At 38.7% G+C, this 24,798-nt stretch overlaps 1 protein-coding gene across 2 annotated transcripts in view; it reads right to left on the reverse strand.

The window, feature by feature from the left end:
• The window catches only part of LOC149790763 (uncharacterized), a 305,048-nt gene that overhangs the window by 212,548 nt on the left and 67,702 nt on the right, over positions 1-24,798 (reverse strand). The gene's annotated exons all lie outside the window — the stretch shown is intronic.

Below are 24,798 nucleotides of genomic sequence, written 5' to 3' on the forward strand. Positions count from 1 at the left end.
GTCTTTCTGTCTGTCTGCCTGTCTGACTATCTTGATGGCTATTACTCTGCTTATTTATCTGTCTGGCCTTCTACCGTTAATGCGATTGTTCCTCCCCTTCCTACTAATTCTACCACCACTACTACTACTACTACTACTAAATGACCTGCCGCACAATGCCAGTAGCTTCTCGTGAGTCGGTGGTTCTTTCCGGGGTTTTCCCGGGTTCTTCCTCCACCATTAATACTGGCCGCTATATATAGCCTATCGTATGCTGAAAAATGGCGGTAAACCCAACAACAACAACAACCTGCTGCACAATAACTAATACTACTTTTGCTGCTGCCTCTGCTACACCAACAACAACTACTATCATGACATTTACTAACTTGGCTGCAACAACATCAATTACCTGAGAAGGAATGGCTCCGGTCATTTGGCGACAGCTACAGTCTCATCTCTTAAAGAGAAACTGGCCAATATGGACACACCCTACCGTTTAAGCGGTCGTACAAAGTACATCCCGATGGATCGAAAAAAGCAATACTGACACCCTCTACCGGGTAAATAATCGTACGAACTACATGCCGATGGATCGAATAATGCAATACGGAATCCCTTACCGGGTAGGTTGTCGTACGAATTAAAAAACAGTTGAATTAAGAAATATGGACTTCCACTACCGTGAAAGTGGTCGTATGCAGTACAACCTGATGTATCGAAGAAAGCAAGGAATTAAATTTAGAAGGAATGAAGCTCCAATGTTAAGATCTAAATTGTCCACTCTGTGTCCAGTACAAAATTGTCCACTCTCTGCTAAACTCTCACAGTATTAATAATCCCAATCTTGATGACGTTATCTATTGATAAAATTCATTCGGACTCGTAATCCAAGGCTCGCTAATTTGATACCTGTCCAGGCCAACCCGGGTGGAATACCTCAGTGTATTCGTGGGAAGGGAACTTAAGTCCTGTGGCACCATTAGGCCAGTAATGTGTTTAAAGTGTTGTACGTACCGTACCAGCAATAACAATATCCATCATCAACAGTGTAAATAATGGACAAATAATGTTATTTCTGTATCCGATAGATGTTATAAAAAAAAAAAATCAAAATAAAAAATCATAAGACGAGGACTACTTGGCATACTATGAGGATCATTAAAATGGCTCGACCATTCATACTGAAGTGTAGGTAAATACAACAATGTAGTTTGCTAGGATTATGCATGTAGATGAATATCTATGCTCTGAATATTTAGTAACAGAGAGCATTCATTGACTGGTTATAAGGTACGCTCTCTTTCGTTCTCTCTTTCATTATGCTTCCAATTTTTTAGTGACAGAGTGCCATTCCATGACTGGTGATAAGGAACGTTCTCTTTCGTTCTCTTTTTCAATATACCAGATAATTTTAGTGTCAGAGTGCATTTATTGACTGGCTGTAAGGTACGCTTTTTCACTCTGCAGTACCTCTGAATATTAGTGACAAAGTGTATCCCTTGACTGGCTATAAGGTACGCATAGTGACATACAGACTGCATTCTTTGACTGTCTGTAAAGTATGCACAAAGACAGACCGTGTATTCATTGACTGGCTATAAGGTACGCTAGTGACAGAGTGCTTTCTTTGACTGCCTATAAATTAGGCTATCTTTCAATTTATTTCTGAATTAAACGAGACAGAGTACATTCCTTGACCGTCTATAAGGTACACTCTCTTTCACTATACCTCATAATTTTTAGTGACAGACATAGTGCATTCTTTGACTGTATATAAGGTACGCACAATGACAGACAGAGCATTCAGTGAATGGCTGTAAGGTACGGATAGTGACAGACAGAGTGCATTCCTTGGCTGGCTATGTAAAAAGTAGAGAAATTCTAAATTCTAAAATTTCTGTTATTTCCCACTAAATAGAACAAATTGAAAGAACCATCCTGTAAAAAATGTAGGAGGTCTATTTTAGACATTACATATTAAAGCTGTAAACTAAAAATATCTCTTAAATTTGATGCGTACCTTACTATTGATGACATCCCACCCCAACCCCCCAAAATGTAGAATATTTTCTTCAAAACGTAAATTTCATTGATAATGTAAAATCTAGAGTTTAGTTTGTTTTGTGTTTGTCAAATACAGTACATTTATATATGGGTAGTCCTGTTTTTGGCACTGCAGTGTGTCGCAATACAAGTTTCTAACACTGGATCAACCATTCCCCCCCCCCCCCGCAAACAAAAAGACACACAGACCCCATGTTATAGTTAAAAAATAACTTGAGCATGAGCCGTTATATTATGCAGTCAGTTGTCTTCAATCATGTAATAAAATACAGATTTATGAAATAAGTTATTTATTATAGACGATTTTATTTATTTATTAATTAAAATGATAACAATTTATTCCTCCTTTTCTTCGCCAGCTGCTTTCTGACTGCCGATAGAACGTTTTGTTGGCACCCTGTAGTCAGTGACGTAACTATCTAACCACGGGCCCCACAGCAAGCATTTTGTATCCACCCCCCTTACTGTCACATTTTTTCCTGGCTAGGCCGGGCTCCCAAGACGTCTGTACTCCTCCACAACACGCTTGTACCTGCTACCACGGTAGTTACGCCACTGCCCCTAACCCAATCGCAACATATTTACTGGTTAGACGTCACCTCAATTTCTGGCAATCGGGCAATATAATTATTAGAACTTTTCTTCATGTTTTGTTTCCCTGTCCTTCCATGTGCTTGTGTTTTCTTATATATATATATATATATATATATATATATATATATATATATATATATATATATATATATAAAGATGAGTAAAATATTATAATGTAAATATGTTTTTATTTGCTACATAGCTGCCGTTTGTTTTGTTCGATCTTAATTGTTTTTTAGTTTCTTTAATACCCAAAAAAAAAAGACCTTAAGTTTATATTTCTCACCTCCGAGTAGTTTTAACTGTGATATTTCTCTCCCTCTTTTACGTTTACCTTTGGTCTTGTTTCCCTACCCGGTGGTTCCTAATTTTGTGTTGTTTTTTTCTTTATTTTGTGTTTGTTTTTGTTTATGCGTGCGTGTGTATACTCTCCCTCACTCCCTCTCTCTCTCTCTCTCTCTCTCTCTCTCTTCTCAGTTGTTTTTTTTTTTTTGGTTTTGTTAAATTCATCATCTTTATCTACATTAATTTTAAGGGAGTTTGACAACTAAAATAAGGGAACGATACGACAGTTAAGTCAAGATTGAAAGTTTGAAAGTTGCTGATGTTTAAGGCTAAATTGCTAATGTTTGTTGTAATCGTTGTTCATATTATTTGTGTATGTTTTTTTATGCTTCTTTTGGATGAATTAGTGGATGTGAATTGGCTGAGTCCGATTTGGAGACTCCTTTAATTAGGTACTTCCCTTGTTGGTGGGTGAGGTATACCTCCTTTTTGACTCTGCTCATTCTTGAATTTTACATTACTGCTAATAAAACAATACGTGTTTTTACTCTTCTTTCGTCTGTTGTTTTGAGAACTGTAATACTGTCCTTTCTGGACATACTCCAAATATAAAGCCAAACTCACTGCTAGCAGAATTGTGTAATAATTTCAGATCCAGCATTTTTTGTTTTTAGGGGGATGGGGCTTAGTTGGGGGTGGGGGTGTGTGCCAGCTGATATTTTAGACAATGCAGCCTTCCATAATTTAGACTATAAGTTTGACACATACCAAAATTGTACTGCGTTTATTTGACACTAGATATAGCACTGCTTGTTTGAAATTGATGAATGAGAAAATGACAACAGACATGTATCGAACTTAGGATTTACCCTTGTTCCCAGAAACTGAAATTGATAGCAACCTAATGTTGATTCCCCTTGTCCTATAATACAGCAATAAAAGTGTCCTTTTGTTTCTTTGTATACTCCATACTATTGCTACTAATGATTTGTTTGTGGTCTTAATAATAATAATGATAATAATAGCAATATTAATATTCAGTTGTTTGTATGATAATAATAAGAAGAATAAGAAGAAGAATTATACTTATAATAACAATAAAACTCAATGGTCTAAATAATAATACATATAATAATAATTAAATGATCTTAATAATGATAATAATAATAATAATAATAATAATAATGATAAAAATAATAATTCAATGGTCTACATCTAAATAATAATAATAATTCAATGGTCTAAGTCTAATTAATAATAATAATAATAATAATAATAATAATAAAATTGTCTACATCTAAATAATAATAACAATAATAACTCAATGGTCTACATCTAATTAATAATAATAATAATAATAACAATAATTCAATGGTCTACATCTAAATAATAATAATAATAATAATAATAATAATAATAATAATAATATTAATAATAATAATAATTCAATGGTCTACATCTAAATAATAATAATAATAATAATAATAATAATAATAATAATAATAATATTAATAATAATAATAATTCAATGGTCTACATCTATAATAACAATAATAATAAGAAGAAGAAGAAGAAGAAGAATAACAATAATAATAATTTGGTCTACATCTAAATATTAATAATAATATTTCAGTGGTCTACATCTAGAGAATAATAATAATAATAATAATGATAATTCAATGATCTACATCTTAATAATAATTATAATCCAATGTTCTACATCTAATTAATAATAATGATAATAATAATAATAATAATAATAATAATACAATTATCTTAAAAACAATATTATAATTAATTGGTCTAAATAATAATAATAATAATAATAATAATAATGATAATAAATCAATTGGCTTAATAATAATAATAATAATCATATTAATAAGAATAGTTCATTTGTCAACATCTAAATAATAATAATAATACTATTTCAATGATATTAATAATAACATTATTATTATTATCATTATTGTTATTATTATCATTTGTTGAGTAAGGCCCCTTGTTAAGGCTGGATATTAAACAGATTAGGTACTGGATATCGTTGTGTGTCATGTAAAACGAAAAAGAAAACAACATAAAACTGGACTTAACTTGCTCTATGCGTCTCTCTCTCTCTCTCTCTCTCTCTCTCTCTCTCTCTCACATACACTTTAATTTGGTGGTTTTAACCAACGGAGAACTAAAAATTAACCTCGGTACATCACATTTTACCCAATACACTGCCTAGATTTAAAACAGATATCCAATGGTCAGAAGTATAAAGACCTTGGGGGTAAAAGGTCAGTCAGTGCATTTCATCAATCTACGACAGCAAGTCAAGAAATCCAATTGTAATTCTGTATCAAATTTGATGAATGAAACTTCATTGAACACTTGCAAAATTGTAACACATTTAAAATCTGGGCCATACCAAAAGTAGTTTGTGTCATAATATTGTAACATCTGTTTAGTAATGGAGTTTTACTGAAGCCAGCTAGTAAGCTATTTTTTTTTTTCTTTCTCTGAAAGAAAATTTTAAAGACATATATAGTAAGGGATACAGGGAAACTATATGGGGGAAGTTAAAGGCGATGTCATGGGGCTGAGTCACATGGCGCTACGCGAAGAGGACAGGCCCATGAAAGAGTCTTTGAAGACACCCCATGTAGAACATAAACAGACGAAAGCAGAGACACAAACACATACTAGATAACACTTAGTTTAAAACCCTACTAACTTCTTCTATATCTTAAAAACCATACAGCTCCCGCACTGTATGGAAACTAAATAAAGGAGGCCTAACTCGACCCAGGAGAAACACATAGAGAATAAAGAAGTGTGGACCTTGGATCGAGCGTAACCTACCTATCAACATCTTTAAATACTATTACGAGGAACGACACATATTATCACTCGAATAATACAATAGGAATTTTTTTTAAACAAAATCTAAACAGTACACCGTTCCATCGTCAAAATTCGAAAACCATAAAACAAATTAAAAGATAAAATATAACATATCATAACGCATCTTGAATCCAAATTAGGAAGAAATACTACTGGGAAAGATATTTGACCTATACTTGCGGTCTCAAACATGCAGAAAATATAGCATACACACAATACAGCACCACTACATATAGCAAACATTGAGACTTAGGCGACCTATAGCAAAGGTCACAAAAATTTCAAGGGAAAGAACTTCGAGCAAGGTGAGGGAAACCAGGCTCGGACGAACAACCCTTTAGATAACACTTAATAAACATTAAATACCCCATCAAAAATTCTAAAAACTAAATTTTTGATATAATTTTAAAAAAAAATAAAACATACAACACATCTGAGGGGGAAACACAAACATAAAATAATTTTTACTTTTTGGGGGGAAATGGGAGGGGCATCTTTCTGGTGCCCCTCCCCCCCGCAAAGTATGCTATACTCAATCCAAGGCAGGTAGCCCAATGTGAGAAAATGCAGCAGACAAGGCGAATTGATACACATGGGAGTTTTTTTGATTGTGCATATAAGGAGGGAGCAAAAGAGCTGGACATGTCACATGTACCGAGAGAGAAAATACCGGGATCATCAGCCGTGATGATTGCAATCAAAGTACTAAATCCGGACTACGTAAATAGATTGTGCTCAATCAACCCTATTGGATACAAAGGATACATCTTTAGACAAAAAGGGAAAACACCGATACTACCTTATGGAGAGATATATGAAGGAAAAGAAAAAGTCAAGGTTAAGGAACCAACGCCTGTTTTAAGGAGAGTAAAAAAACAAACAGGAGAACTACATTTGACTGACATTCCCCTGGAAATGCCATTAGAGGAAGTGGTGAAACGTTTCGACGAGAAATTCAACATAAAAGTAATAACATCGAGACAGGCAACGATACCTCTAACAACAGTATATAATGGGATACGAATATTAGAAATTGTAAAAAAGCAAGCTGAAAGAAACAGAAAGCTTTCTTCATTTATGGATTCCTAGCAAAAACATGGTATAAAGGATGTATCTATGACCGCAAATGCAACAGATGTGAGAAGACAGGACATAACACCCTTTAAATGCCGAACAAATCAGCAGACACAAACATAAATTAGAGAATCACAAGAAAGGAACCAACAACAACAAAAACAACAACAACAACAGAACCAACAAGGGATGGTAACTGAGAACAGGCAACTTCAGCAGCAAGAAAAAACAACTCCAAAACAAAGGCCGAAAATCAACAGCAACAATAAGGACAAAAGCAACAACAACAACAAAAAGAACAACATTACCAAAATCACCAGAAAGAACTAGTATAGAGACAAACAAAAGAAATGCATCAAAATGAGCGAATAAACAAGATTCAACGGATATCACAAATACCACTTACAACAACAGGGAAAACAGAACTAACACTCCTAATACAACAAAAAACGATCCCAGAACCAGCACAACTAGTAAATCCACTAAGCAAAACCAAAACAAAACCAATAGAAGAACAAACAGTAAAAGAAAACAAAGATGCAACAATTAACACTGGAGAAAGGAAGATAAAAGAGAGCACTGCGAGAGGCGAGCAAAATACCGGAAAATATATACAAAAATCAGTAACAACAATAACAAACACAGAATCCCGAGAATCAAACAGAGAAAGGAGAAGAGAAGAAAGAAGACGGCAAAAAGAAGAAGCGAGAATGGCAGAAGAATACCTGTTAGACACTGATGAATGTTTCGAATGAGAATGAAAACTTTTTATAAAAAAAAAAAGAAAATGTTAAAAAATGGGAAAAAAATTAAAATGAATGAAATTATAATCAAAAAAAAATATTAACAAAATAATTTTCAAACAATTAAAAATAATAACAACAATTTAATGACAAATTAATAGCACTTTCTCAAACCTGCATAATAAAACAATACATACATTATAATAACACATACAATAAAGCAGCCATTAACATGTAGGGCAGGAGAACCTTCCCAAACTGGTCTGCAAAGATCAAACAGGTGAGACCAACTTCCAAATAAAAACAAGTAAGCTATACTCGTGTATGGAAGAATTCTAAACTATTTTAGAGAGCAGAACAACTCATACTTTCCAGATTGATATGTTTTCTCTTGAAAAACGGACTGGCATATGAACATCGTCGGTAATGGCACGTACAAGATATGTTTTTAGAAACTTAACAAGAGAATCAGCTTAACTAAAGGACTAACAACTCAACATTGGAGTATGTAGCACGGAAAACTATAGCTTAAAACAGAACATGGAAATTACAAAACTGCAACGAAATCTAACAAGGTGAACTTGGCAAGTGAAGCACGAGAAAAAATGGCGGCATCGAGGAAACAACTGAAGAACCATGCAAATTTTTTCTTAATCCGGAGAAATGAAACTAGCGAGGGAAACTTCATTTAATGTGCTTACAAAGATAGAACACAAGAGCTAGACGTATCCCATATACCAAGATATAGAATACCGGGAACAGCAGCGATGATGGTTGCATTGAAAGTATATAACCCAGATTATACTAAAAACTTGTACTCAATTAATCCTAATGGATATAAAGGATATATAATCAGACCGAGAGGGAACAAACCAATTCTACCTTATGGAGAGATAGAAATAGGGAAAGAGAAAGCTACAGTAAGGAAACCAACACCCATATTAAGGAAAGTAAAGAAACAAACTGGAGAATTATACCTGTCAGACATTCCTCTAGAAATCCCACTGGAAGCTGTAGCAGAACTATTTGAGAAAAAATTCAACATCAAAGTGATTTTTTCCAGATTGGCGACTATCTCTCAAACAACAATCGACAATAGGATGCAAATACTAGACATTGAGAAAAACAAATTGAAAGAAATAAAGAGAGCATTCTTTATAATGGGACAGAAAATGCAATAGATGTGGAAATACAGGACATACACCCTTCAAATGTCCAACAAACCAGGCAACAGAACCCCAGGTCATGCAGCAACAACAACAAAGTCAGGAAAACCAGAAACAGGGAAAGAAACAGACCCACAACACACAGGAATCTAAACCAAAAACAACAAGAAGTGAGCCAACAACAACAACAACAAATAAAACAAAATCAACCAAAACAGCAGCAGAAAAGTCAACAAAATCGAAAACTCCTATAATAATACAGTCAGATTTAACGACAAAACAAAACCCTTACCAACAACAAAAAGATGAGAGACATCAACACCAACCACAGGGAAAGCAGCAGGAAATACAGAAACAGGGAGATAAAAGCCCAAAACTACCGCCAAGAACTCAGATTCAACAAGAAAAAACGAGGCCAGAGACTAAAACCACAGAAGAACAAGAGGAAACTTCCATAACAGTACAATCACAAATGACAGGAAACCAAAGTATAGAAACAGAACTAGCAACAGACAGAGATAGAGAGAAGGAAGAAAAGAGAAGGAAACAAAAAGAAGCACTGATGATGGAAAACTATTATATGCAAGATGGCGAATGTCTAGGAGAACAAACTGATGAATGGAAAAGTGAGTTAAAAAAAATATAAAAAAACCAAACAATTTTTTTTTTAAATCATATAAAACATATTTGAAAAACTAAATAACCCAAAAAACAGTAGAAAAAAAAAGAAAGAATCAAACAAAAACATATAAATACTATATCTTAATAAAAAAAGAAAACCATAGCAGACATACACTATAACAATAGGGCAGGAGAGTCTCTCCAAATGGTCTGAAAAAGATCAAAGGAGAGCTCCCCTCCCAAAAGAAAAAAAATGTACAAAGCAAACAGCAGACAAATAAATGAATAAAGACTTTTATTAACACGGACTTTCATAGATTTTACACAAGCCAGCTCGTAAGCTATATCGTGCATGGAAGGATTCTAAACTATTTTAGAGAGCAGAACAACTCATTTTCCAGAGGATTGTGATTGTACAGAATACATTAGTTCACTTGGGACACGGACATTTTACGAGATTTATAGATATACTGTAAGTATTAGTGAAATAATTTCAGTGAAATTGGAAGTAGCAACAGAAATCTTGCCAAACTCTGTGCAGCCGGGGGGAACCAAGCTAAGTACCTACTTTAAGAATTAAGTAGAGGACAGAGTACTCATAGCATTCCACTCCCCTGGGTGTCAAACGATAGGTTTTGGAAATGTAGCCAGCGCGCATAGGCATGCTAAAGTTCTGACTGCCCTTAAAGTAATGGGGATTGACATAGACAAGGCAGATGGCCTGCAGAATACCAAATACGTCATATATCCAAAGGACTTTGACACCCCTTGATAGAGGCAGACGAAGTTGAAATAAAGGGAAATAAGGCAAATATATACAAAACTGCACCATTAACCAGAGAGTTAGAGGCCAAAACAATAGATGTCTTCATCTCAGGCCTCCCTTTGGAAGTAGAGACCATAGAAGTGACTAATAAAGTTGAGCGTAAACGCAAAACCAAAGTTATGAGAGCAAATATGGCCACAGTTTGGGGTTTCGGAAATGTAAAGACACGAGTACGAATCCTCACTGTGGCAAAAGAAGATGCCCCAAAAATTCAACATCTTTTTATGTAATGGGATTTAGGTTGAAAAGCTGGTTTCGGGGGAACGAGAATTACAGGAAGTGCCCTAAATGTCAGCAAACAGGGCATAACCCCAATGAATGCACAAACCAGATGGTACAAACAACAACAACAACAACTTACGCTAGCAAAGTTGCTAGCAGTGAAACCAACAACCAACAGTGACATTGACACAGAACTAAGTAGATTAATACGGGAAATAAGAAAAGAGGAACGTGAAGGGAGAGACAAAACTGATATCTCAGTAAATAACGAACTCATGACCTTACCAGAAATTCACGTAACAGAAATAAGGGATAATTCACCAACCCCTGAATGGGAGATAATCTTAAGTCCCAATAAAACAGAGAAAATACAAACTCCTTACAAGGGAAACCCAATAACACTGACTAATAGGTTCTCTCACCTACAAGAGGAGGAAAATTCCTTGGGAGACGATAAGGAAATAACGGAAAGTGAAGAGTCAGAAGTGAACATGAAACACCTGACCTCTACTCCCTTACCAAAATTGAGACTATTAAAAAGGAAAGCCCTCTCCAGGTCGAGTTCATCCCAGGAGAGAGGCAATAGTGATGCAGAACATGAAAGTTCTCAGACAATTTATGAGAACAAGGAGGATAAGATAGGGGCGGGGGGGGGGGAGGAGAATAAATTGAGACAGGAAAGTTACAGTGAAGATCAGAGTGAAATGGACAGTGACAATGAAGACTACAGTGAATATGACATTATGACAGGAATGGAAAATGAAACTGACTCAAAACTGACGGAACACGACAATGGAACGGAAATGGATACAGAAAATACCACAGACCAAACGAGTATAGACAGGACAGAAGACAATACAACGGAGGAAGTTACTCCAACATATAGTAATAAAGGGGTGGGGGAGAGATCCAGCTCCCCCTCAAACAAAAACAAACTAATTATTGAATAAACTAACATACATACTATACTTTTATAACTATATTTTAAATAATAATCACTGTATAACCGAAATGCGGCAACCCGGAAGGAAAATGAAAAATGGAGGGAAAAAACTTCAGTGTTTCATCTATAAATGTAAATGGGATTAATAAGGATAAACTAATTCAATTATGTAATGAAACCAATAATGACATTCTGTTTATACAAGAAACACATAATGGGTTCACTAAAGAATTAATGGCACTATGTGAAGATAAAATGAATGGTGTATTTTAAGGGGGAAGATGTAAGAGGAGGGGTAGCAACATTTATTAAAAATAAAAGGGGATTACACTGGAAAAGGGAAAACGAAGGAGAATTTTTTTTTAAGGGAGGATGATCCATTTTATAATAGATGTCCACTTTTTAAATATATACATGCCCGCGAATAAATATCGTAAACAACAATTTTTAGAAAATTTATCTAAATACAAAGAAATATTTACCATGGAAAATTTAATTTTAGGGGGAGATTTTAACTGGGTGGGGGAGAATATAGATAGAGATGGGGAATTAACCACACACGATGTAAGGTTTAAACCAGAGCTGGATTTTTTCTTAAACAAACACAAATTTGTAGACGTATATAAGAAATTAAATTTACTTAGGAGGGAATACACGTATGAATAGAAAAATAAACAAAGGGAGTAGATTAGATAAATTGTATTGTACCAATTATGAAAAAAAGATATATAAAGAAGCAGGCTTTACGGATTTTAAAGTTTCAGATCACAAGTTAGTATATTTAGAAATAGAATTGAACATAAATGGGGTAAAGGGAACTAGAAACTGAACAGCAAAATTTTGGAGGAGAATTTTATCGAAGAAATTAAATTAGAAATAAAAAAATGTATAGAGAAGGAGAACATAGATATTTTAAATGAATGGGATAAACTAAAAACTTTATTTAAAAAGAAAGCTATTACATATTCAAAAATTAGGAAGGATAAACAAAATATGGAAAAAGACGCGATGAAAAGACAGCTAGAAAAAATTAATACAAATGAGAGAGAAAAAAATACTCAAAGAGAAATTGAATAAGATATTAGATGAAGAAAACAAAGGGAGAGAAATAGGGTGCCGAAAAATTTACCACAATATACAAAAAAGCGGAGGGCCTATATAAGAGAGGAGTTGGGGCGGGGGGCGAAAAATATATTGAAACTTTAAAAATTATTGAGGGAAATGGGGTATCCAACAGGAAGGAAATTTTAAAACATATTGAACAATTTTATGGTAAGTTGTATACATCACAACAAATTAATAATAACACAGTAGAAGAGTACTTACAAGGAATAGATTGCGAGGTCATATCATCAGAACACAAGAGCTCGTGTGATGATTTCTTCTCAAGAGAAGAAATCTTAAATAGTATAAATAATTTGACCAAAGGAAAATCCCCAGGTAGAGATGGACTCACCGCGGATTTTTATATGAAATTCCGTGGCGAGTTGTCGTCCATTTTTTATGCAGGAATGTGGGCTAAAATGTGCTATGGTACTTTTTGACGAGGAAAAGCATTTGACAGATTCGGGAGTGGGTCCGACACGGTAACCACTGAGCCACCGCGGCTGCTGTAAAGTAGAAATAAAATTCTCTCTCTCTCTCTCTCTCTCACACACACACACACACACACACACACACACACACACACAGACACACACACACACACACACAGCGATCCAAATATATGTTGCTCACTTTATATTCTAAGTCTATAGGGCATGCGTTCTTTAACTCTACCTCTGAACATTTAGTGACAGACAGTGCATTCCTTGACTGGCATAAGGTACACTCTCTTTCACGCTATCTCTGAATATTTAGTGACAGAGTGCATTCCTTGACTGGTTATAAGGTACGTTCTCTTTCGTTCACTCTTTCATTATACCACATAATTTTTAGCGACAGAGTGCATTCATTGACTGGCTATAAGGTACGCTCTTTTTCACTCTGCAGTACCTCTGAATTTTAGTGACATAGTGAATCCCTTGACTGGCTATAAGGTACGCATAGTGACAGACAGAGTGCATTCTTTGACTGTCTGTAAAGTACGCACAAAGACAGACCGTGTATTCATTGACTGGCTATAAGGTACACATAGTGACTGAAAGAGTGCTTTCTTTGACTGTCTGTAAAGTACGCACAAAGACAGATCGTGTATTCATTGACTGGCTATAAGGTACGCATAGTGACAGACAGCGTGCTTTCTTTGGCTGTCTATAAAGAAGTATTTCACTTTATTTCTGAATTAAAGGAGACAGAGTGCATTCCTTGACCGTCTATAAGGTGCGCTCTCCGTCGCTCTACCTCATAATTTTTAGTCACAGGCATAGTACATTCTTTGACTGCCAGTAAGGTACGCACATTGACAGACAGTGCATTAACTGAATGGCTATAAGGTACGCACAATGACAGACAGTGCATTAACTGAATGGCTATAAGGTACGCATAGTGACAGTGCATTCAGTGAATGGCTATAAGGTACGCACAATGACAGACAGTGCATTAACTGGATGGCTATAAGGTACGCATAGTGACAGACAGTGCATTCAGTGAATGGCTATAAGGTATGCACAATGACAGACAGTGCATTAACTGAAGGCTATAAGGTACGCATAGTGACAGACAGTGCATTAACTGAATGGCTATAAGGTACGCACAAAGACAGACAGTACATTCTTTGACTGCCAGTAAGGTACGCACAATGACAGACAGTGCATTAACTGAATGGCTATAAGGTACGCACAATGACAGACAGTGCATTAACTGAATGGCTATAAGGTACGCATAGTGACAGAGTGAATTCCTTGGCTGGCCATGTAAAATGTAGCGAAATTCAAAACTCTAAAATTTCTGCTATTTCCCACTTATATAGAACAAATTGAAAGAACCATCCTGCAAATAATGTAATTTTTTTTTAGAGGGTGCTCTCCCTGGTTGATCTTCTCACACCATTTAGGGAGGCCCTCCTGCCCTACTTGTGGTTGTATGTGCTATATTTTTCTTTATTTATATTTTTTTTCCTTTATATGAATTTCATGTTATAATCTTTGTATACATTTATATAGTGTTTTTTTCTTTTGTTTTGTTATTTGTTTTTTGTTGTTTTTTTTTCCTTTCTTCATATTATATCTTTTTTTTTCTTGTTTGAAATAAAATATTTTTTTATTATTAAAATATGTTATTTATTTGTTTTAAATAATTTTTTTTTGTTGCTGTTGAAGAAAAAAAATGAAAATTCTATTCAAAGCAGTCATCGTCTTCCAGAAGGTAGGTTTCACTTATTTTAGCCTCTTCTTCTCTCTTTTGTCTCTTTATTGCCCTCCTTCTACGTATGTCAACGGTTTAATTCTTCTTCTAGCAGTAGTGAAGGGGGATACTTTACGAACAATGGGAATTAGCATTACAGAACCCCTTGGGACACTCTACGGACAATGGAAATTTAACATGGCGAAAAATCGTGGGACACTCTACGGACAAGGGGAATTAACATGGGAATAAATCGTGGGACACTCTACGGACAAGGGGAATTTAACATGGGATTTTTTTTTTTTAAATTTTTAAAAAAAGGGGTAGGCAATGGAAAGGCTATCTCTTTTCGAGAAATGTGGCTGGCCCTGAAAAGGGCCTTTGGTTTATGTTAATATGCCCTTAACATAAAGGGCATTTGCGACATCTTCTTTTCCTCAAACTTCGTCTTACAGCAGGGCCATACATCAGAGTCCTCTTGAGGCAACCTTGTCTCTCTATATAGACTCTTCTTATCCACAGGCTGCTGTTGGTCCTGTGGACAACGGTCCACTTGGATCGGACATACATGAGCATGTCCGTCCTGAACATCATTGTTGACACAAGGGTTGAAGATTCAACGTCTGTCCACATGTTGAGGCTCCGAGAATAGGTGAATCAATGCAGTGAACGGCGCTTATTTATAGGGACAGGAAGGATTGAAACGGATTGAGTTCATTCACCAATCCGAACACGCGTTACAGAATTCAGTCAGCCCGCATCCAATCCGAAGAGTGCAGTCTGTGACGTCACGTAGTCTATATAGATTCGCTAGCGCTTGTGTGCAGTCAATCTATGCGACAGTGATTCAACATGACGGAAACTCAGAAAACGATCCATTGGGGTGCACCAGCAGGGGAGACTGCCCAAGGGAACTCGGACTTACTTTCAGAAGAGGTGAATTGGGATTTTGTGGATTTTCTCTCCTCGCAAGAATTTGTTCCGGAACCTTCGTTACCTTCTTCATTACCGCAAGTGGAGAATTTTAGACAGAGACAGAAAGAAGAATTGGAGAAATTTATACAACGACAAAAGGAAGCGGAACAGGCTTTTCTCCTACAGCAACAGCAACAAGAAGAAGAGGTAAGAAAAAAACAACAGCAAGAAGAAGTAGCAGCAAAGAAACAAGAGGGTGAAAATCAAACGGTCACGGTACTGTTGGACATTTTAGCGGAGTTAAGAAGTCTGAAACAAATGTATCAGACTTCTTTATCACGACCGAAGAGAATACGACCTTCCCGAGCTAAACACCTCAACCCTGTGACTAAGCCTACCGTACCACCCTTAGTGATTTCAACCCAATCATCATCAACATTACGCAGTCCAGAAGTAGGCCTTGGCCGTGGCAAAGGCATAAGGCAGTTAAAGTTGATTGCTTAAACTCACCCCTTCACCATGAAGAAAAAGGCCCTTTTCAGGGCCACCCACATTTCTCGAAAAGAAATACAATTTCAATTTGCCAATAACTCAAAAATAAAAAACCCACCCATTTTTACCCTTATAGTACGTGTTTGTGTATGAGTGCGTGAGTGTAGCTTCTTATTTTAAAATCACAACTCAAAGACACTTACCTTTTATCATTCATTTATTCTTTTCTCCATTTTTTTACAATCCAATTCTCAACACAACACTTTAATAAAAAGTTCATTGACTTCTTCTTTCTCCTTGTTTACTCTCTCTGTTTTTTAAATTTCTTCACCGTCTTTTCCTCATTTTCTTCCCTTTTTCTTTTCTTCTTCTCCTGTTTCTTTGCCTCTTGTAAATAGAATTGTCTTTTTTCTTCCTCTTCTTCCTCAGAAGAACTCTCTCTTCCTCTGAAGAATCCCTCTCTTCTTCTGAAGAATTCCTCTTTTCTTCTGACTCCTCTTGTTTCTTTTTTGGGCAATCTGGAGACCAATGTCCTTTTTCTTTACAATAATAACAGGTATCTTGACTTTTGTCTTTTTTAGTCCCTGTTTTTGTTCTTTTTTGACGGTCTGGACACTCTGAAGACCAATGCCCTTTCTTCTGACAGATATAGCAAGTATCTTGACTTTTATCTCTAAAGGAAGGAGAGTAGTCCGTAGGCTGGTCTGAAGAGAATTTTCTAATGACCCCTCGCAAAGCTCTGACGAAACGTTCCATCTGGTTAGTCTCTTCCATCGTTGTGCTCGGCTTGAGAGTGAAATGAATAGTGAAAGGACAAGACACACACCCTTTTATATACGCTGGTCTGCTATGACTATAAAGTAGTTTATGGTGTTTGAACTTGAGTCATTTGACTTTTTGCTTTCAAGATGAAACGATCCCATTCATTCGAGAAGAAAGAAGAAAGTAAGAGGCAGAAACGTGATCTATCGCCTCGTACCAGGGCTGAAATCTTGGCACAAATTCATGCCAGTGATTTTGAAGAGGACATGAGTGAACCAGAATCCGAACCCTCTAAACCAAGTCCACCACCCTTTGTCAACCCTGAAAAGTACTATTCCATTCGAGAGACGGAAAAGCGCTCCTCTAGAAAATTTAGAACCACGGCTTACAAATACACGGTGAAGTTTAAAGATTTCAAGGCTGAAGTGCCGTTAGAGAAAGCAGAAGTGTTCATCACCGAGGTGTGGGATTCTTTGCTCACTGCACTCAAGCGACAATGTCAACCCAAAGAAGACGATCGCTTGAGACTTTCCATACAACACGACGGTTTGAAATCCCCTGTTTGGATCGAGTTTAGCACCCCTGCAGAATTGACTGCTTCCAAAGTCATGGACAAGATTCAACACGTACAACAATCTAATGATCAGTTTGACATCACCGATGGTAAAGCCACACTGGACATGACCCACGTCTCTCCTCCTCAAGGGACAGGACGCAAAAAGATGTTATTGGTGGACGACCTTCGCAACACCAAAACGAGTCTCGTCCGAATTAACAACCCTCATGACCAGATGTGTTTAGCCCGTGCCATCGTGGTGGGACGAACCTATGCCAACAAGAACGACACGGTAGAATGGAAAAGAACCTGGGACACTATTCAACGTTCCGACCGAGCCAAACAACGAAACGAAGCAGAACTCCTGTTACAACAAGCCGGACTGCCCAAAGACACACCCTGCGGCATTCCTGAGATGCAAAAATTGCAAGATGTCCTAGCTCCACGATACACCTTGAAAGTGCACCCTCAAGAAATGCGCGGGCCTCTATTGTTTCGAGGGCAAGATTTTAAGGACGGAAAATACATTCATGTTTATCATCACGATGACCATTTCGATACCATTACCAGTATCACCGGATTCCTAGTATACGGTTATTACTGTGAGAAATGTGACCATGGTTATAACAATCGAGAGCAACACAAGCATTGTGGATCGAAATGCACAGGATGTTTGGCCTCTTCACCCTGTCTGAGCGAAGAACCAGTGCCTTGTTCCACTTGTCTGCGCACGTTTGTCAGCCCTACCTGTTACCAACAACATTTGAAGACGCAAGGTTCACAGAAAAAATGCGCTTGTCAACTCCTGAGATTGTGCTCTACGTGTGAACAAGTCATACGTACCAATAATACCAAGGCACACGTATGTTCAGGAAAGAAAAAATGTCACATTTGTCACCACATCGTGGACTTGGAACACGAATGTTACGTGCAAAAATACCAACCCCCAACAGAGAAAGAGGACGGTCACAAGAAGAAAGGCAATTTCATCTTTTTCGATTTCGAATGCATGCAAGAGACTGGCATTCACATTCCTAATTTCTGCGTGGCTCATCGAGCGTGCGAGAAGTGCATTCAAGAACCTATCTTCAGTCATTGCCCTCACTGCAGCAAGATTCCCGGAGGGCGTGAAAAAATCTTTCGGGGACCAAACACGTTAGCCAATTTTGCCCAATGGGTCTTAGACCCCGTCGACAAGACGTGGAGCCAAGAGGACATCGAACGTTACGGAGATTGTCATCGTCATGCCACGGTGATGGCTCACAATTTCTCCGGATACGATGGACAGTTTCTTCTCAGATACTATACGGAACAAGGCACCGAGCGTCCTAAAGTGACTTTGAACGGAGCCAAAATCATTTTCATGCAAGTGGGACAAGTACAGTTTAAAGATTCGATGAGCTATTTGGCCATGCCTTTGAGTCGAATGCCTAAAACGTTTGGAATGACAGAAATGGCTAAAGGGTACTTTCCACACTTTTTCAATACGGAAGCCAATCAACATGCCGTTCTACCCCATTTACCAGAGGCTCACCATTACGACCCCGACAACATGCGTACCGAACAACGAGAAGCTTTCTACGCTTGGTACCAGATTCACGCCTCGGACCCTTTCGACTTTCAGGAAGAAATGCTAAAGTATTGTCGTTCCGACGTGGACATTTTACGGCATTGCTGTGGAAAATTTCGAGAACTGTTCATGGAACACGGAGGGGTCGATCCTTTGAAAGAAGCTTGCACCATTGCCAAAGCGTGTTCCTTAGTGTACCGCCAACGATTCATGCCTGAAAACACCGTGGCTGTCATCAGCCCTCAAACGACCCACTTTGTCAAACGTCAATACTCGGTCAAAGCCTTACGCTGGTTACATTACTTGTGCGACAAAGAAGACAAGTGGATTCAGCATGCCCGCAACGGAGGGGGCGAAAAGACCATCGGAACGTATTCGGTCGATGGCTGGGACTTAGAAAACCCCAAGATCGTGTACGAGTTTAACGGTTGCTTATTTCACGGATGTCCTGTTTGTTACCCTGACCGTGGCACTAAAAATCAGTTTTTGCAACGAACCATGGAAGACTTGTACCAGGACACTTGTCAGCGACGCCTAAAGTTAGAACAGCAAGGATACCAAGTGGTGGAAATGTGGGAACACGAGTACGATCACCGTATGAAAACCGATCCCGAGTTTAAACGTGCCGTGGAAAGTTACCAGTTCATGGACCCGCTGAACCCGAGGGATAGTTTGTACGGAGGAAGGACCAATGCCACCTGTTTGCTGTACCAAGCCGACGAAGAGAAAGGAGAAGAAATCAAATACTTGGACGTGTGTTCGCTGTATCCCTACGTGTGCAAATATTGTCGCTTTCCTGTAGGGCACCCGCAATTGTTAACGGAACACATCGACCTGAAAAACATTCGACAATACGAAGGCTTGATCAAGTGTAAAGTTTTGCCTCCCACGAACCTCTACCATCCCGTCTTACCTCACCATTGTCAAGGCAAACTGATGTTTCCATTGTGCCGTACTTGTGCCGAAACGTGCAACCAAGACCAACCTTGTCAGCACAGCCAGGAAGAACGTGCCTTGACGGGAACCTGGGTCAGCGTAGAATTGTTCAAAGCTCTGGACATGGGATACCAACTGTTAGAAGTGTACGAAATTTGCCACTTTCCCAAGACACAACAATATCACAAGGGTGACACCACGCAGAAAGGCATTTTCGCAGACTACGTGGATGCCTTTTTGAAACTGAAGCAAGAAGCCAGCGGCTATCCTTCCTGGTGTCACACTCCCGAAGACCAAATATAATTCAAAGAGAAATACTACGAACAAGAAGGCATCACTTTAGACCACATCGAGAAAAACGAAGGCAGGCGATCGTTTGCCAAAGTGATGTTAAATTGCTTGTGGGGTAAAATGGCACAACGACCGTGTTTACCCAAGACGGAATATTTGACAGAACCTTCCCGCTACTTCCAGATGATTCACGAGAAAACCAAATACATGAAACACGTGGACGTCGTTCGAGAGAATTTGATCTTGGTCAATTACGAAGAAGATCTGGACTTTGTACAAGACGACCCTTTTGGAAATGTCATCATTGCGGCTTACGTGACAGCCCATGCTCGCTTAAAATTGTACGAAGCTTTAGAACTGTTAGAAGAACGCGTCCTGTACTTTGACACGGACAGTTGCATTTACATCCATCACCCGATTCAACATCACCCTAACATCGAAGGAGACCGTTTAGGAGCCTGGACAGACGAGCATCCCGACGACACGATTCTAAGTTTCGTCAGTGGCGGTCCCAAAAATTACGGCTACGAATACCGTGACAAACAAGGAGAAGTGCACACGACGTGCAAAGTGAAAGGACTGACTCTGAATTATCGTACCAGTCGTGTGGTCAACTTTGGGGTATTGAAAGAAGCCTTGCAATCGGGAGAGGATGGAAACTTTAAAGTGACCACTTACCAACCGAACAAGATTGTACGTTTACCCACTCACCACATCGTCAGTCGACCTTTGGAAAAAGTTTATGAAATCGTGTACCAGAAGCGAGTTCGACTTCCCAATCATTTCACCTTACCGTATAGACACGTTGGTATAAAACATTGGTTGTAAGAGGATAGCCACCCACCAGAAAGATGACTTCGCCACAGCAAGAATCGAGTGAGAAACCCGATGAGAACTCCAAGTTCAAACCCTACCATTTTCCAGTCTTCTTACCTGACTATTGTGATTGTGCCCGTCGATTGGACACGTTTCAGAAATGGCCTACGGATAGGGAAGGATTACCTTCTTCGCATGTTTTAGCTAGAACAGGATTTGTCTACTTGGGACCTGAGTCAGGATTGGGATACGAGGTACAGTGTTTCGCTTGCGGACTGAAGTTACGAATGGATCTATGTATCTATAAAGATTCAGCTATTCTGGAACATACTCGATGGTCTCCGCACTGCCCTTACCTTTCTATGGCCTTTCCACCCATCACACTACGGTACAATGTTGACGGTACCTTAGAGACGGTACCTTCCGAAACAAGACATAAAAAACGTAAAAAAGGAAAGATGTACAAGCTGGAGACTGCATTGCGACTAGTATAAAAAGGGGGCTATGGTCAAGATCGATAGTTCATTGTGACTACCAAGACCGAGCGAACAAGATGAATACTTCGAAAAAGACATCGTTTCAGTTTGGGGATTGTAAAAAAGTTGTATCTTCCTCTAGTGTGACTAATATTGGATGGATAAGACCCAGGCATTGCGACGGAAAATGTCCGGAAGGAAACTGCGATTGTCCATGTGGTTACCATTGTAATTGCGTAACGGAGTTTGCAGACGAGTGCGATTGTGAGCCTTGCGATGGGTACGATGCTGTACGTTGTGACCTGAGCGATGCCGTAAAGCATCATGGGAACTTTGTTCTCACTGCCCCTGTCATGGAAAGTGATGCTGTGCGTGTCAAACCTGAGGGATGCGAAAGCGATGCCGCTCGTCCTCTTAGACATTTTACCGGGTTTAAAGGGGAATGCTCACCTTCACGTCTACCCCCCTACGGATGTCATCCAGTCCTGAGCAAACTCCTGTTCCTGTCACCCAACCCTCATCGAAACGAACCTGTGAAAGACGAATATTCGTTTCCTGTGCGTTTGTCGGAATACTGTGACTTTGAAAATCGTCTTCAATCGTTCAAAGGAAAATGGCCAAAGTATCTGGGAGGACCGACCCCCGAAGAATTAGCCAGAGCCGGATTTTTCTACTTGGGCGAAGGAGATAAAGTCAAGTGCTTCAGTTGCGTTGTGTCACTTTACCACTGGGAACCGCAAGATTCGGCCTACGTAGAACATGCTCGATGGTCACCGAATTGTCATTACTTACCCTTAGTGGGACCGAGACATTGAAGTAACTTCTTACCATAATAATCTGTTCATGGATACTTTACAAGAGAACATTTGTGCTTTGCCTGTGGAGTTGAGAGAACGCATTTATCGAGAACTAGTTAAAATACAAGTGAAACGTAAAGAACAATTGCATCCGTTACGTCACCGGTGTTTGAACCACTGGTACCTTCAGGCTATACAAGGACTGATTGAGTTGAAAGTGTTCCATTGGACAGACATTGATCAACGACCTCCTGGTTATAAAAAGGAATGGTTTGGTATGGACGATTCTATCTACTACATTGTAAACGTACTGCATCGAATTCCAGAGGAAGAGTTAACGAATTACCAACATCTTTCACGCAATGTCAACTTGGTGAAAGAGGAAACTTCTGAACGAATTGTAATGTGTAGATTAGTGGTGAAACGATTTAGATTCGACAATGAATTAAAACCATGTTTGTGCAAACAGTACATTTCTTGTGTCAGACCAAAGAGAATTTAGTATAACCTATTCATGGATACTTTACAAGAGAACATTCGTGCTTTGCCTGTGGAGTTGAGAGAACGCATTTACCGAGAGCTGGTCAAAATACAAGTCAAACGTAAAGAACAATTGCATCCGTTACGTCACCAGATCTTTAACCACTGGTACCTGAATGGTATAAGAGAACTGATTCGTCAGAAATTGTTTCAGTGGTCAGACCTTGTTCAATACTTCCAGGCCCCCGATGATTCACGTGTTGATCATTTTGGTTACTTCGAGATTCACCTAGAGCAACCCATTGAGGAAGACGAGGTAGAGGATTACCAACATTTGTTACGTGGAATCTACTTAGCGGAAGAGGAAACTTCTAATCGAACTCTGACGTTTCGGTTACAGTATGCAAGATTTACATTCCCAACTGGAGAACGAAGATCACTGGCTAGAAAGTACGTGTATTCTTTTCGAAACAAAGAGACTATAAAAACAGGCTGCTATGCCACGACTTATGACGTATGTCCTCCAACAGATTCCGTGGAAGGAACTCAATGACCATATTCAAACTGTGGATCATTACCATCGATTATTACAACAACTGTATCCATTCAATTTGGGACGACAAGTGGTGTGTGTCTTAGTGACTTGTTTTCTGGGATTTCGTTTACCAGCCGATTCTTTGTGGACTCTACGATCAGTACTTACCACCTCCATGGCCTTAAATGGTCACGAAAAACTCCTTTTGCTCAAAGCCTTGCGTTTTCATCTGGATACTTCTCGACCTCAACAGGAAAAAAGATTCGTCAACTTTTAGCTACCCAAGACGTGTATGACGATGTGTGTGTAGCTTGTGACTTACATCCCCATTGGACAGATGTCCCTGCCTGGAAAGAATGGGGTTTTGACGCTTGGACCCAAGAAGTGGCCCAGTATGCACGAGAGTTGTTCAAGGAAAAAAGTTACTTTTCAACCCGTGTTAGTGACGGTGCCAGAAGAACCCGTCACCCAGGACAGGACTGTCGTGGACAGACCTGAAAGACCCTTTCGGGAGGACACTTGTGTGACCTTACCCCCTACTATAGAACTGGTTAGAACATTACCCAAAACATGTGGTTGTTGTACAGACACTTGTGTTTATTCCACGTTCATCGTTATCATGTGCCTTTTATCCTTGTACTTAAGCCTTTGGCTTTTATGTATTTTTGTCTTTCGTATTCATGTTTGATAAAAAACATTCAATAAACGTGTTCTGAAAAAGTATATAAACTCTTGTCTTGTTTGTTTTCGTGTCACAAGTGACATTTCTCACACCATGGCTACCTCTGCTGTCTCTGCTCCCTCTTCCTCTACTGTCAAAGTCATCGACGAACACTTAGATCGTGCCAGTTGGGAGGCTTTGTATCTTCGCCATCCCTTTAACATGCTCATTGCTGGACCTAGTGGTTCTGGCAAAACCGAATTCGTCAAACGTTTGATCGAACATAAACATCATTTGATCGATCGGCCCCCTCAACGGATCGTGTGGTGTTACAAAGAGTGGCAATCGGCGTACAGCCTCTTGCGAGAAAGTCAAGGCGATTCCATCGTGTTTGTGGAAGGCATTCCTAAAGAAGACGACGGCATCGTCTCTGACTCCCGTCAAACCCATTTGGTCATTTTCGACGACATGTTAGGAGAAGACGAAGAAGAAATTAAATTGTGGTTCACGCGCAAAGGGCATCACCGTAATGCCAGTGTCATTTACATCACCCAAAATTTGTTTCAACAAAGTAAAGCCCATCGCACCATCAGTCTCAATGCGCATTACGTGGTCTTGTTTATAAGCCCTCGAGATAAATCGCAAGTGCAAGTCTTAGCCAAACAGTTAGGAACGCCTTGGCTGACTCAGGCGTACGACGATGCCACTCAAACACCACACGCCTATTTACTCGTCGATTTGAGACCTACGACCCCCGAGGATTTGCGATTTCGTACCCACTTGTTTCACCACTGGTGCCAAGACGGAGGGCCTGTCC

The sequence above is a fragment of the Sinohyriopsis cumingii genome, chromosome 10, assembly GCF_028554795.1.
Source record: "Sinohyriopsis cumingii isolate HCF-2022 chromosome 10, ASM2855479v2, whole genome shotgun sequence".
Taxonomy (NCBI): domain Eukaryota; kingdom Metazoa; phylum Mollusca; class Bivalvia; order Unionida; family Unionidae; genus Sinohyriopsis; species Sinohyriopsis cumingii.